A 14,013-nucleotide genomic window follows, 5' to 3' on the forward strand; every position below is an offset into this window, starting at 1 on the left:
CAAATGAGGCTCGCCATTTTTAGCTTTATTTCTGCAAGTCTTTCATTTCAAACTACAATGCGCATCATAACTAAAAAAACACATAAATCAATTAAGACATAACTTATGAACACAAATAAAAGCAAGGATCAAGTGGTGCATATAAAATCATGCAAGTGAGTGATAACTGCATAATCACTGATCAAGTTGTAAAAAATTAAGTGCCAAAGACCACACCGAATATGCTATAGATTTTTCAAACTTCAAATGCTAGCAGAAGCAAGTGTAAATAAATAGGAGAAAAAGTTCTCGCCATGATGGCCTTTAATTGTTGGGCATACCACTACTGAAGATCCGATTGGAGCTCACAGCTCACTAACTAAAGAAATTAAGAAAGTAGGACACAACTCTGCAGCATTAATCACTGAAGATAAAGGTGAGTGTTACATTACCTCTGGAGGCATGATGAATCAAACCAATCTACTATTTTGGCTAGGATCTAGTTCGCACTTAGCAACAAGGCCAGCAGCTTCATGTCAAACGATGTGCGGCAGCAAATTCCTTCCTTTCCTACACATTTGAACAAGTTAACATCATTTCTCGTTAAAGAATTGGTGACTCGTACAGATTTGGCGAAGGAATTAACTAATCTGTAGATATGTATACAAAATGATTCGGGTTGGTACCTTGATTAATTCCGGCGCTGGCAGAAGCCTAGATAAATCGATGAGGTGGACAAGGAAACTGGAAGTTGCATGGAGACATGTGCCTTGCGTAGAAGGAATATGGATGTAGCTTCGCTAGCTAGCAAGTACAGGAAACGGGACGAGACTTGCCTGCTCCCCCGGCGTGTGCCTATCCGTGCTCCCGCATACGTGGCTTGTTTTGATTGGAACAAAATAAGGCCCGGCCCCACCCCCTTAAAATTAGGGGGGGATGATTAGATAGAAAAAGAGAAGGAAAAAAGACAGCCATAGGATGAAGTGGGAGCACGGATGGGAGCATGGGAAGGGAGCAGGCAAGCCGAATCCAAGGAAACGGGGCATGCATACACATATGTGGTGGCATTCCTTGCGTCTGCTTTGAGGGACGAGACTTGCCTGCTTCCCGCGTGTGTGCCCATCCGTGCTCCCGCATACGTGGCATGATTTGATTGGAACAAAATAAGGCCGGGCCCCACCCCCTTAAAATCAGGGGGGGGAGATGATTAGATTAGAAAGGAAAAAGGAAAAAAGACAACCGTAGGATGAAGTGGGAGCACGGATGGGAACACGGGGAGGGAGCAGGCAAGCCGGATCCTGCTTTGAGCGCTTTTTCTTTGTGCTTTGTCTCTCTAAATAAAAGCTGTGAATTCCTTGCTTCCCACACACCGCATCCATCATTATATTCTTTGCTTGCTGTGTTTAAAGATACACAGGGAAATAGTAAAGCTAAAGATAAAAATGGACTGCTACTTTGTTGCCTGTCATCCCGTCAGTAGACCAAGTTATGCATCACGCTATATCTCGTCCGTCTTGAGTAACAGAGAATGACGCTTTGGCAACCCAGACTACCTCTGAAACATAAATCTAATTAACTAATTTCTATGTGCATATACTTGTACGCCATTATCATATAGCCAAAAATTGCATTTTGGACCACATACTTTTATCATGTAACCATGTTCTAGGGAGGTACCCTTAAATATACATTTTAGGAGATCTTTAGTTGGGGAGCGTTGGAACTCCTGGCTACACTTGGTATGGAGGTTGATGGAGATTCAACTATCCGACCAACCCGATTCCTTTCACTGAAAATTAACCAGAAGTGGAGTGATTATGGTCAAATATATGTATATAGATCTAATTAATTCTGGCTCAATCCCAAGATCAATACATATTTGGAAAATTAAGGTTCCCTTGCGTATCGAAAGTTTCATGTGGTTTGTCCACAAGCAAGTGATCCTCACCAAAGCTAATTTACTAAAGCAATGTTGGGTAGGAAGTGCACGATGTTGTTTTTGTGATCATAACGAAAGAGTACAATACCTATTCATAGATTGACCTCTCGCGAAATTACTTTGACGAACTATTCATATAGCCTTTAACATTATTCCTCCAGTTAGCGTTGAAGCATTATTTGAGACGTGACTAGCTGGAGTAGATCATATTACTGTGTCTCGTACTTGGATTGGAATATTTGCGCTTGTTTGGGCTACCTATATGGAACTGCAGGAATGATATGATCTTTAACAGACAATATATTTTAACTTTCTTGCAGGTCATCTTCTGAGCTACGACATGGATCCGTACGTGGTCCATACTCACTCCTACGGACTCCAGAAGCCTTTGGTTACTGGGTGCAACTAGTACGAAATGGTAGCATGGGCTATATTCAACCGGTTTGGATGGCGGTGTCATAATAGGATAGGTCACTATTGGAATTTGCTTGTATGCCGGGTGCAAGTATTTGCCGAGAGCCAAATCTCGGGCACTCGGCAACCTTACGTATGCCGAGAGCTGCACTCGGCAACAATGGGTTCAGACCAACTAGCCCATGTTGCCGTGAGAGGCTCCCGGCGAAGCGGCTACACCCGGCAAACACTACGTACGCCGAGAGCTACACACGGCAAAGACTAACAACGTGGCATGCTCGTTCGCACCTGACGGTGCCGTCAGTTTCTTTAGACTTTACCAAGAGCCGAATATCGACGCTCGGTAAAGACTTTTGATGACTTCTATTTTCCTTTTTATTTGGGTGTGATTTTTGGCCTCTATTTTTGTGTCTAATATTTAATATCTTTTAATGACTAAAGTGTCAAAATACCATGACTTTTGATGACTTATGTTTTGGGTTAGATTTTTTCCGAATCTCAACTTCTAGTTAATTAAGCACTATTCTCTCCGTTCCTTTATGTAAGGTGTATTATTTATGCCACAGTGACCAAGGCAAGTAAATCAATTAGGCCAGATAGAAAGCGATACTTGCAACATGGAGAAATATTATTACCGAGCACGGCTACAAACGTAGAGAAGACCCCTAGAGCAAGGATTAGGACCTGTACCGAGAGGGTTATCGGTAGATGCAGCTATTACCGAGAGTCGTAACATGGATAAGTGGGTATTCACTCAATGCCAGTCAATGCGATAAACCGCCGGGGTCACCGGAAGGGCACACGGTCGGGAAGCCGCCCGAGGGGGGTCCGGCAACTGGACCTACATGCGTGTGGCCCAGGCATTTGTACGAAAAGGTGGTGTGGTGTATGAATACTCTATGCACATCCTTGACGTGGCAGACACCTACCCCCTCTCGGTGTCGGTCAGCGCCGTAGACCGTCCGAGGCCACCTCGTGGCCGCTCGGCCGGAACACCCCCTCTCGGTCGAGTGTAACAATAATAGTAAGGTGATTAGTCAAGCATGTAAAAATGATGAAAATAACAACAAACAGAATAACAAACATTTACCGGCTATGGAAGGAGAAGTATCCTTTACCTAGGTTACGACCTTTACCGAGAGTAGCACTCGGCAATGCAAACTATACCGAGAGGAACGCTCGGTAAAGCTAAGTATTACCGAGGGTCGATACTTGGCTCTTGGTAAATACTATGTCAACTTTCTTTTTTTAATGTTTGTTTTTTGGATCTCTCCTTTTGTGTATAATATTTCATGTGATTTAATAACTAAAATATCACTTACCACTACCCCCTCGGTGCCGGTCAACGCCATAGACCGTCGGGGCACCGGATGACCTCTCGTCCGGGAAGCCGCACGAGGGGGGTTCCGGCAGCCGCCCCAACATCCGTGTGGCCTAGGAATACGTAAAAAAGGGTGGTGTGGTGTCTGAGTAACCAGTGCACAACACTAACGTGGCATATGCCTCACGTACCGGATAGACGGGCGGGAACGTCGATCACTGGATGCGTGTTGTCCCCTAGATCGGGCCGACGGTGGGCGATCATGTGAGGGGATGTGTCGTGGAATCGTCATGGCAGATGTCCTCGTGAAAAGGACTTAGTCGTAAGGCCAGCGCATCTATGTAGTAGTTTGAGAGGGGTTGATCGGAATCGAGAGACGCGACACAAGACAAGGGTTTAGACAGCTTCGGGCCTCGGAAAACATCATCCGGTAATAACCCTACATGTTGTTTGTGGCTAGGTCTCATTATGATCATGAGAGTGTCGCCACAGTAAGCCGGCTCTCCCTTTGTGTCTAGCCCTAGATATTGTTTCTTGTCCTCCTCCCTCTTTGGGGAGCCCTGCCCCTCCTTATATATGTTGGAGGGGCGGTTTACATGACTAGTCCTAGTTGGATTAGGATTACTCTATTACAAGTGAAGTCCCAGTCTTGCTTCCTTTGTAGGAGAATATTCCTTGTGCTTTCCTCATAAACCGGCCCACCATAACATGAACCGGCCTTCTGGGCCACCGGGTTTTGTCGTTCCTCTGACCCACACGCCGGGTCACCCATGAGACTCCAGGCTCGGGTAGGTCACTTAGTGAGTCGTCCAGTCCGGTCGGGTTATACTTCCAGCTGGGTTACACCACGGGGTATATCCCCGACATTAGCCCCCGGTTTAATTTGGATTTATCCATGTTAAACTGGTCTGCAACATAAACACAAGAATAAACTTGGCGGCTTGTGCTCCGGGTTAAATATTCTTATAAACCGGCACTTGATCATCCTTAAATTCTTGTCATTTCTTCCTTCTAAAAAATCAGAGTCAATAGACCAGCTTCATAATCAATTTGCTTGTAGAAGATATTTTGTAAATAAAGAATCCATTTGAATCGGCCTTCAATGCTCTGAGCTGACAAAAATATTGGTCTTCAAATATTCAACTAATATTCAGCCGGTTTGAAAATGTAGAACTTGCCGATCTATGATTTCCAAAATCGCAGGGTTATAAAAACTGATAATTTCGGGTCATGATTGTTTCCAACGCCGGTTCATGATTGTTTGCCAATGCCGGTTCATGATTGTTGCCCATGCCGGTTCATGATTGTTGTAGACACCGGGTTATAATGATTGGTGATGTCGGGTCATATTGAAAATCGGAAGATATTTCTCCCTTATATCCATACTAATAAGCTTGCACGTGCAACGCACATCTCCGCTAATGCTCTTTTCAAAGATTCATCCACTCCTAATCAAATATACCTTGTGTGCATGTCTCATACTCACGTATACTTATGTTGTTGATGGTAGTATAAGATGACATACATAAAAAACAGCCAACGCCGCCGGAGACAACTACCCTACTATCTACACGCTTCAAGCACAGATCTGAGGTCCCCCCCACTCCCCTGTCGCTGAAGTAGCGGCCAGAGAGGGAGGGAACCGTCGATCCAGCCGTCGGCGGAGCGAGGGATCGAGGGGAACCTCCTTTTCGCCTCTCCTGTCACTATAGCATGGGGGAGGGTCAGTCCCAACCAAGAAAGCTCCAGGTGCTCGCCTCTTTGACGAATACCGTTGAGTTTGTTTCTTTGTATCCCTATGTTATATTAGGTTTATGAAAGTCAAACTTTAGCTCAAAAAAGTCAAACTTTGATCAAACTCATAGAAATAAATTAACATCCAACAATACCCTAGATATTGTGCCATCCTTGTAATTCCCAAAACAGACAAACGCCCGCTTCTCCTCTCGCATGCCATCTGTTAGCCACAAATGCTCATGTGTGAGAGAGATGCTGGAGGCACAGCGCCACTGCTCACGCCTCTCCCTCTGCACTTTCTATGCCATTGAATTTCAAAGCCATCCACAAGATCGCCTAGGCGCCTCACCACCAACCAAGTCTCCAGGAGCTTGTTGATGTCGTCTCCGAGCTAGTGCCACTTTGGGCCACCGAAATCAATCGAGGTAAGCTTGCGGTAGGCCTAGTCCGAGAGAACAAGCAAGGGTTTGTAGTACTCATCTTTACAGAAGCTCGGAAATGCCTGAACAGTCTCATAAACAAAATCATGCATGGCAATAAAATTGTCCCGGTGACAAAAAATGCCAATGTAAATAAGTGAACGAATGTGTTCATCATTAGTTGTTGGTGTCACATTTTCCTGTAAAAATAATAAATATGTAAGAATGTGAGCACATGGTTGTCAGTGCCCAAAAAATATATTTTATGTGTGAAGAAACGACACCCACAGGGCGTCTCCTATAATTGTGATCAAATTAACATGAGGATCTTGCAGCATCTTCAAAATGACCCCTTGCGTTCACCCTCCCGGCTTGATTGAAGTAGCCCTCAAAGAGTCTATGGAGGGATGGCTTCCCGAACATCAGCTCGTATGCAGGCACCAGCATCCTAGTATTAAGCACAAACATAATATAAGTTGGACGTTTGGAGTTATTTTTTATGGGACGTTCAGAGTTAGTTAATTAGGAAATCGGCTGCTCACTTTTTAGATCAAAATGCCATTATCAATGTTTATCAGAGTCAGTCACTTTTGACAGGACATTCAGAGTCCGTTTTTTAGATCCTTTTACAGCCCAAGCTAATTTTTTAGACGCCATGAGTTTAATCCTTAATCTCTTGCATCGGCCAAGGGTTCAAATTGTAAGTTTGAGCTGTATGTGTAGGAAAGAACTGCAATCAAAAGGGCAGTGTTGGATGAACAGGGAAAATAGAGCTCTTATATTAGGCAGAAATATAAACCAAAATTTGATGAACATTTTGCAAATCTTCTACAACATGACATTTTTTTGATAAACTACAAAATAGGAAAACTTTGACCAAGTTAGCACACAAATTACAACAAAGTAAACAAGATATATATTATCTTCTCACAGCTATGCTGCGTTTTGTTTTTCTTGCAAGACCGAGCTTTGTGAATTAACATTAAGGTTTCATAGGTCCATAAGAAATAGATTATCTGAATTAGAAATGCTAAAATATATAGCTCTTTTACCTAGTCAGGCAGCCATATAAATCCATCGTACAATGCTGCATGAAACCTCAACAAATCATAATTAGTACACAATTCCAGGAGCAGATGGGTAAAGAACAATACAGAATCTTGCAAATGAAATCAACGCCTACATCAGTAAAGTTCTACAATACACACCTGCAGATCCTCCCCCACTCCTTTCCTCATCCAGCAATGATTCATATACCACAACCCTCTAAAATTTCAGAGACCTCTTTTGAGCGATAAACTCATGTTTCCTCGGTGCCGTTGTTGCTTCCATTCAACATGACAACATAGAGTGCAGCACGCGGTTCCTTGAAACATCATATAAATTCTATCAAATGCAATATTTCTATGCACTTTATTTGTTTTTGTTCTGCAAGATTGGACTGAACTGATGAACTAAAAAGAAATTTTGGTATATGACACCACAATAAGCACTGGCAGCTCCCAATACAATAACCCACTCGATAAAGAGGCAAAATTAGCTAACAATGCTTCTCTTCATTGGAGGTAAACCCGATTCCTCCTCTGCCACAACAGGATTATGCTTAATTAAGTGCCCACAACCACACTTTATAACCCCCACCGATTAGAAGGACACTGCACACAGACACATAGACTTTCCCCTTGTTGGTAGGTTTATAGCTAGTGTCTTAACTCTTAAGTGCCTTTCGAACCTAAAATAAATTGTGTACTTGCATACATTTCACTTGTGTTGTTCAACAAAAGGCTAGTAGATGGATTACCGAATTAAGGCGCAAGCAACAAAAAGGGTGATTCAGCAACCTACGAACCATAATATGTGGGGAAGTCGGCAATCTACAAATCAAAGCAGCGTGAGATCATCGTGGTCAGTTCATCATTCTACGAATCAAAAAGGTGAGAGCTCATGCAAGTAGCTAAGAAGAACAACACAAACGTTTCCTTCTTCAGCTTCTCCTCATGCTCATCGTCCTCTGCGGCACAGTCATCGTACATATGTATGGATGTTCTGAGCATCTCTGAAGATACCCAACAAAAACAGTTAACACACATGCATGCATACGACATTACCAGATTCACGACCTTTGAACACAGTCATAGCCTAGATCAATCAAATTGTCGTAGTGAAACTTGAACGACATGTTACCTCATCGATCTTGTATGTCTCCAGGGCCACCAGTACATCACCATACGATCTCAACCCCGTGGCGATGTTGCGGGGCGGGCGGCTCCGGCTCCAGCGGCTCCCGCTGCGAGCGGCTCCATATATATGAAATATGAATTGAAGAGCATAAAATGGAAAATCTCATTTAAGTCGATTATTAATCCTATAACAACTTTTAGTGAATTCTCTAAACACTAATTAAAGGTCAATTCCTTTTTTTGCGAGTAAAAGGAATTCCATTTTATCAAAAATATGAAAATTTGCTAAGCTGGATACCATATAGATATATTGTAGGACAAACTTTGATGCTCGTAAAATCGTTTATCACCAACCATAGTGACCCTGAAATATGGGGTTCAGAGCCGTTCAGCCCTACAGCAATGATGTAAACATTTGGAAATATAATTGTCATTTATTTTAAAAAATAAAATAGAGTACCATTTCTTCTTTATGGAGTGGACACACATAGTAGTTCAAAGTTCATACTTTAGAACCTTCAAACTTGACAAATATAATGTAACTGGAAATCGACAAGCTTATCATCAAACAACTACCGATTGGCAGGATAACATTCAGAGAAACATATACTGAATTAATCTCATAGAAATTCAGAGAAGCATGTCCCAAATTAAGCCTCACAACAAAGGATGCCGCTTGGTGGCTAAGGCCTCAAAGTGGCGGCGACAGCGGCGAGTGAATTATGATTATGAGTAGAATAAATCAACATAAACCATATGGTAGGAACGTACGAAGCAAATGAGTAATGGGATAGAATGAATGTGGAAATCCTGTAGTAACAAGTTCACCCAATGCACCGTTTATCTGTTTCAAGAAGAAAATGGTAAAATAATTACAACTGAATGGAAGAGAAAATGCATGGATATAAAGGAAAGCCATTAAAGGTCCAGATAACAAAATTGATATATTTATTTTGCATGCTTTCCAGAGAGAAAATACTTAACTGAAATCTGAATGTTTGAACCAAGCATAGTTAACAACATGGTGATGGTTATGTAATAATCAATTGCATATGGTGGAGGTTATGTAATAACCAAGCACAGTTAACATGGAAGTCTCGAATACCTCGACTATCAGGACCATCTCTTCCAGAATCATCCAGCGACATGGTTCTTGGTATTAGTTCACCTTTCCGAATCCTTGGCACCAACTGCACAGTGGCAAATCAGTCTAAGAAGAGATTGGGGAACTCTGTAACTGGTTACACTGCATGTCAGTGCCAAATAGCACTAAACTATTGATTTGGTAAAACTTCATTGTTGCACAATAGTTGCTTAGATGTCAGAACCAAATTAGAATGCCCCATTACTGACAAACAGTATAGTAGAAATGAAAGCATCACAACATCTGGTATTGTAATTGGAGAGAGTTATTACATGTTATCTCGTGATTCACCTTCCCTTTGGTCCCGGTGACATGGATGACCATCATCCACGCGATGGCCTCCTCCAGCTTGAGAATCTAACCAAATCCACCCGCATCAGACAACACATTCCCCATCGTGATTCAGGCGGAGCATGAGGAGGAGGGGACGAACCTGGAGGTAGCGGTCCATGAGGTCCCACTGGTTGCCTGGGTTGCCGGTGTGTGTCCGCACCTTCTGTGTGAGAGAGGAGAGCTGCCCAGAACCTCATCGTACTCCCCCTCCGTCGCCGCACCTGTAGCCCAATCCCCAACCCGCCGGACGCATCAACCATCAGTACGGTACCCAACCCAATAGGAACCTCTAGGGTCGCGCTGCTCTCACATGCGTGCGCGGCGGCGGTTGAGGACTCCAAGCTGAGCGGCTCGGGCGGCTCACGCGGCGGCTCCCCCGCGGGGAAGGGGTCTCCCGCGGCTAAGGTGCGGCTGCTCCGGCGGCAACCTGCGGCGAAAGGCGCGACGTGCGGCTCCGGTGACAGCTCGGGCGTCGGAGGGCGCGACGGGCAGCGCCAGCGGCGGCTCCCGCGGTGACCCGCGGCGGAGGGCGCGACGGGCGGCTCCGGCGGCAGCTCCCGCGGCGAAGGGTGTGACGACGGACGGGAGGGTGCGAGACGAACGGCGCGTGAGGAGGATCGATGGATTAGCGATCGATACTGGTGTGCAAGTGTGCGGGAGGCTACGTGGGCGAGAGGTCGTGCGGGGAAATCGTGCGGGTGTGCGATTTTTTTCCGAACGACAGGGCAGGGTTAGCGATCGATGGATTGTCAGTGGCTTAATGCGTGTGTGGTTCGCAGCGTTAAACACCGAAGGATTAAGGGTCATTAGATCTTGATGATGGATGGGCCTGATTGTTTGGATCTGCCCCTCTCTTCCTTTTATAGTGGTAGTAGATTACCTGTAGCCCCCAAGTCTTGAACAGAACAAAGTGATGATTTGAGACTTGTTTCCATATAATTACTGACACTTTGAAGAAATCCATGTTGTTCATCTCAGTCACTAGCAAAAAACTGAATACTCCATATATGTAGCCCGCAAGTGCCGGGTTGTCATGCCTGCAACAACCTGGGACTTGAAACTGCCTTATGCTCATAAAAACTTCAACCAATGTAGCCCCCAAGGGCCGGGTCATTTATGAAATAATGATCAGGGACTTGAATTGTTGACAGGAGCAATTGGTAGCCCCCAAGGGCCGGCTCATTATAATGTGATGAGTCGGGTCTTCAATAAGATGAGCAAAAAATGACTTTGCATTAGCCCCCAAGTGTCATGGTGCATGCTTGCAGCGACATGAGACTTGTGTATTTGATGTAATCTTAACTTGAATAATGTAGCCCCCAAGTGCCGGGTTGTAAGCCTGCAGCGACTCAGGACTATTCCTTCAATTGTAGAATAAATCATATCCATTGATAATATGATAGCCATTGCGCTAAAGCGACTTTGAAAACCTTGATCATAATACTGGTTATTGATAACTATAATAAAATCCAGCTATGTTGGCTATTTGAAGATTTGAATAAAATAATCCAATGATTGACGAGCGCATGATTCCAATGCTGCAATCCAAATATATACTGGCGACTTATAGTCAAAAAGCCAGGCCGGGTTAATAAACACCAGTGATTTATAATTATGCCTTATTCAACCTGCTTTTGCACACAACAAGTTTAAAGTGTCCTGGCGGTTTACCGCCGGACGGGTCATAATGCTCAACATATAACCCGGGTTTATAACCAAGGCTGCACTTAAGAATAATCAAATATGAAATATATCATACCTGTGACATTGAATCACATCGTTGGTTTACCAACTTTTTGTAGTAAGGGTGATAACCCAAATCTTGAGTACTGATAACACCTCCCATATTTTGCCGGTTTATAATAAAACCGTACCGGGTTGTAATAAACACCGGTTTATCCATATATAATACCGGCGACTTGTAGTCGAAACCAGACCGGGTTAAGAAACACCGGTTTATAATTGGTTGTGTACTAACAACTTATAATTGAAGGCCAAGCCGGGTTAACAAACACCGGTCTATCCATGCACATATGATACATGCTATGATGATGTAATGATAGTGCAACATATGATGATGTATATGTATGACCAAGAGGGTTTAGGCTATGGTTTAGATATGACCAGAGCCCCCAAGTAGTCATAATTGTGGCATTGTACCGATCAAGAGGTGTAGCTATGGTTCGGATATGACCAGAGCCCCAAATGATTTCCCTGTTGGCCTTATGCCTAACAAGAGCTGTAGCTATGGTTCGGATACGACCAAGCCCCCAAGTGATTTCCCTGGTGCCCTTATGCATATCAAGAGGTGTAACTATGGTTCGAACCCATAGCCCCCAAGTGATTTCCCTGGTGGCCTTATGCCTATCAAGAGGTGTAGCTATAGTTCGGATACGACCAAGCCCCCAAATGATTTCCCTGGTGGCCCTTATGCCTATCAAGAGGTGTGACTATGGTTCGAACATAGCCCCCAAGTGATACTGTGAGCTGTGCTCAAGGGATACCCATGTTTGAGCTGTGGTTTGCAGCAGACACGCTTTGGCCCCTTATGATAATATTGGCTTGATAGCCGGATTATCGAAGTAACCAGAGCTGTGCTCTTATGATAACATTGGCTTGATAGCCGTATTAATAAGGTAGTCACAGCTGTGATCAACCATATGATAAGCCAATAAGGCATGATACCTATGTTTGAACCGCGCGTCATGGCAGCAAGTTCTCTTTGGCAACCTTTAATTTTTCTGAGAACTCGAACTTGCGAGAGATGAATTCCTTTTTTGAACCGGAATTTTTAAACCGGATATTGAAAGCTTCAAAGTTTTGTGGTAGATAAATTTCCTTGAACCGGATTGTAAACCGGATATTTTGAGAGCTTCAGTGAGACTGACTTCCCTTGAGCCAGATTTTTAACCGGATATTCGAGAGCTTCAATGGTTCATGGGAGACAAATTTACCTTGATCCTGATGTTGAACCGGTTTTGAGAGCTTCAAAGCTTTGCGGGAGAAAGATGTCTCTTGAGCTGTATTTTAAACCGGAATCTTCATTTTGAACCGGAAATTTTTCTGACGGCCTTTAAATATTTGCCAATAAAGCAGTAGCCTCCAGGGTCGGGTTATCTTCCCTTCAATGACCCGGAGTTCTTGAATTTCATTGAGACAGGCTAACTTTGCCGAGCCATACCATTGTAGCCCCTGAGTCTCAAGATGACTCGAAGTGTTGGCTTGAGATTCTCCATATTTGACCATAGCAGAAGGTGTAAATCATTGGCGTTGATAGCGCGATGTGAATCCACAGAAGGTTGAGGTGACTGCGGCGGGTTATAAATGATCCCGTATGAACCGTGTCAGCAACTCGGCCAATGGTTCCTTCCAACTGACTGTTTGAAGTTAACCAAACCGTAGTGCGGCGACTTGCGTGCCTGCCCATTGAGCCATCCAGTGCAGATGGCAGCTAATAACACATGATAATTTTCCTTCAATTCGTTGGAAGAAAATCGGGCTTCCCAAGTAGTGACTTGCTCATACTCAATAAACAACTCATGCAGACAGGTGCGGCCCGAGGTGTTGATGTAGACCAGGCCACGAGAGACAGACGATCACTAGTAGAAAAGGGACCTAATATGAGACACATTAGTGTCGGTTTGATTTTGAGCCGGCACTAATGTGTCCAATAGTGCCGGTTCCAACGGCTAGCCGGCCGTTCTCATTAGTACCGGTTCATGGCGAACCTTTAGCATCGGTTCGTGCCACGAACCGGTACTAAAGAGGGTGGTGGCGGGGTGTTGTCAGTCTGGGGCCCCTCCAGCACCTTTAGTACCGGTTCGTGGCACGAACCGGTACTAAAGGTCGACCTACATAAACCCTTCGTCCAGCCGAGCCACTCTGTTATTCCCCTTTCCCCTCACATCCTCTGTTCTTCCCCTCTCTTCCTCGAGCTCCTCACAAATTTTGCCCAAAATTTGTCAAGATTTGTAGGCCCCCATCCATTCAAATGATCACAAAAGGTTAGCAACTTTGTCCTTTCAACTCTCATTGCTAGATTAGCTCTTGCAATGCTTTGTATAGTGATTAATTTGGGAGGAAATATATTTGCTAGTATTTGATTTATATGCAATTTGAGGTCAAAAATAACACTTAGTTTGCATATGTAGGTGTGGTTTACTTAGTGCCTTCTAAATCTCCGTCGTAACCACCGTCGATCGCCCGCACCGTCCCGTTACGAGCACCACCTTGTGGTGAGGCTCTTGTTCATGAATGTTTTACATTACCAAATTGATGTTTGTGTGGTTTGGATATATAGTTACTCGTATAATTATCTTACCCATATGTTGTTTGTTATACATAGTGCCATGGTTTTGATATCCGTCCCCGTCAGCCCTCGTCCTTGTTATGATTCGGATGTGGTATATTCTCTTTTAAAACTAGTTGTTGCATTTCGTGTTTATAACAAATTATGCCCATCAAGTTGACATAGATATTTTTATCTAGGAGGTATGTGAACCGGAAATTCCAACCGACCCTATTGTCGAGAGGTTAAATTTAGTTGA

At 44.0% G+C, this 14,013-nt stretch overlaps 1 long non-coding RNA gene across 1 annotated transcript; it reads right to left on the reverse strand.

Moving 5' to 3' along the window:
• Positions 1-6,013: 6,013 nt before the first annotated feature.
• On the reverse strand, positions 6,014-7,091 carry LOC119366919. The gene is made up of 3 exons (XR_005176140.1): positions 7,018-7,091; positions 6,862-6,896; positions 6,014-6,257 (listed from the first exon to the last, which is right to left on the reverse strand). It is a non-coding gene; the product is annotated as an uncharacterized LOC119366919 (long non-coding RNA).
• Between the last annotated feature and the right edge of the window lie 6,922 nt (positions 7,092-14,013).

This window comes from Triticum dicoccoides, chromosome 2B, assembly GCF_002162155.2.
Source record: "Triticum dicoccoides isolate Atlit2015 ecotype Zavitan chromosome 2B, WEW_v2.0, whole genome shotgun sequence".
Classification (NCBI taxonomy): Eukaryota; Viridiplantae; Streptophyta; class Magnoliopsida; order Poales; family Poaceae; genus Triticum; species Triticum dicoccoides.